A 2440-nucleotide genomic window follows, 5' to 3' on the forward strand; every position below is an offset into this window, starting at 1 on the left:
TTGCATACAGAACTTTTGGGACAGCATTAATGTTTGAATCTTTGATGGGATTTGATTGGGAATTGTGGCAGGCTTTCATGGTATGAGAAGAAAAAGGATCTGATTGGAATTTATAGCAATATCTAGTTGCTTCCACCCCTGGACAAATCATTATCATTGGTGAAGATGTTGCCATTTGAATTTACAATGCCCCAGAAAGACCTATGTGTTAAAGAAAAATGACTTTCCATTTCCTCCCAGACTGTGGAGAATACCTGAATAGTTCTTCTGGAGATTAAGTTCTTCAGAATAAAACCTATGAGAACATGCACTCTCATCTTCTTTCTTCTTTTCTCTTTTAATCATTCTAGGTCAAAAACATTTCTTTTTGTCATACTCCTCACCTTGACATTGTCTTGTCACAGGCCACCAAAACAATAAAACCGACTGAACATACACTGAAACCTTCAAACTTATAAATCTGAGTAAGCCTTTCTGTTTAATAAATGGACAATATTATTTACTATGGTAGGTTATAAAGCTAACACAGAAATCTAGTCTTTCTAACAATGTAGAGTATATAAAAATGCTTCATTATAAAATATCTAACTCCAAGTTATATTTTGTGTTTTTGTTTCTGTAGATCTTAGGGCTTAAACTCATGGCCTGACTGGTCGTTTTGTGTTCAAGGCCAGTGCTCTACATAAAATCTGAACTGGAACTCCTTTTCTCCTGGTGGTTAATTGGAAATAATCTAATGAACTTTCCTATTCTGGCTGGCCTATTCATGTTGCATACTTTATGTAATTCCAATTCTCAGCATTATATACATGTTCCAACTACAATATAAAAAACTTAAAATATACTAAGGATATTTGTAAAGTATAAAATGAGGGAAGAATTTTCATCCTTTAGAAATCTATGCAAAATCTATGCTAAACTATTGATATTTTACTGGACCTTTCCTGCAACCAGTTTGATATAGTTTAATACTTGTCACACAAACTTTCTCTGTATTCTACTGCATATATACTTTTTCACGTATGTTTGTATATGTATACATATATATATCTATCTATATATGTTCCAATGTGCATCATCGGACTTGAAACTGCTTTGTTTTGCTGTTCAGCAATGAACCTTGTCGGCTCATTCTGTGACAATATCTGTTCTCATTTTCATCATTCCTTTATTTACCAAATCATCAGCCTTCTAAAATCAGCTTCATTTCTTGGGTAAGGTTACCAATCAGTCCAACTAATATCCACCCAGAGGCTTTTAATAAAGCAAGTTTTAAGGAAGAATATAACATGAAGTGACAACTACAGAAATTCCACAGAGACCTGACATCTTTCACATTTCTGTCTTCCTTCTCTTCTCATACTTCAGAAAGTATTGACTAACACTATAAATATACTGCAATTATAAGTTAAGGATCAGTGTTTTCTTTCCAACCTGAAGCCTTCTTTTCCATGATTCTTAACATAAACTTTTTGGAAGATTTTTTTGGATTGTGATGGGATTCCACCCAAAACAAAGCCATGTATATCAAGAAAGTCAACGTTTTCAACTCAGAGTACTAAACAAAAGAGGGAGAAAATTAAGGTTAGCTATATATGTTAAGCACAAATATAGGCAATATCAAGATATCTTGAAATTGTATACTTTTACTGGATAAAGTGGCTCAAACCTGTAATATTATCTACTTAGAAAACAGAGATTAGAGAATTTCAGTTCCAGGCAAGCCCAGACCAAAAAAAAAAAAAAAAAAGAAGTTTCAGAAACTCTAACCATTTGATGGGTGCTATGTGTTTCGCTTGTGTTAGGAGGACCACAGTCCAAGCAGACCCAGGCATAGTGATACTTACCTCAAAAGAAGCAATCAAGTTACAATCTGCAGGTATGGCAGTTGTAGAGATACCAAAGTTGTAAAGTTCCTTTCATTGTTGCAATGGGTCTACTTGTATCCCTATTTAAACATTTTCCCCTTCCCCTCCACAAATTATGCCAACATCAAAAATGTGTGCTTATGTAAGAAATGCATGATTCTAAAATTTCATGACAATTCTTTTGAACTTACATTTTTGTGGAATTGACTAAGAAAATAAATTACACCTTCTATATAAAAAATGTTCTGTGCTTAATCTGGCAGCCTATACACTAACATCGGAATGATACAGAGAAGATTAGCATGGCCCCTGCTCAAGGATGACTCGAAAATGAGTGAAGCAATCCATATTTTTACAACAACAAATGCTGGAGGGGATGGGGCCACCAGGGAACCCTACTGCATTCTTGGTGGGAGTGTAAAAGTCTTCAACCACTTTGGAAAGCAGTATGGAGTTTCCTCAAATGACTCCACATAAAGCTCCCCTATGACCCAGCAATCCCACTTTTGTTCATTTACCCAAAGGATCACAAATAAGACCATACTAAAACTACCAGCACAACTATGTTTATT

General features: G+C 34.8%; 1 non-coding gene across 1 annotated transcript; it reads left to right on the top strand.

Moving 5' to 3' along the window:
- The first annotated feature begins 2115 nt into the window (after positions 1–2115).
- LOC138840849 (U6 spliceosomal RNA) lies at positions 2116–2222 on the top strand. Its single transcript, XR_011376243.1, has one exon. It is a non-coding gene; the product is annotated as a U6 spliceosomal RNA (small nuclear RNA).
- The last annotated feature ends 218 nt before the right edge of the window (positions 2223–2440 follow it).

The sequence above is a fragment of the Dipodomys merriami genome, unplaced genomic scaffold, assembly GCF_024711535.1.
Source record: "Dipodomys merriami isolate MVZ:Mamm:240054 unplaced genomic scaffold, mDipMer1.0.p SCAF_302, whole genome shotgun sequence".
Lineage (NCBI taxonomy): Eukaryota > Metazoa > Chordata > Mammalia > Rodentia > Heteromyidae > Dipodomys > Dipodomys merriami.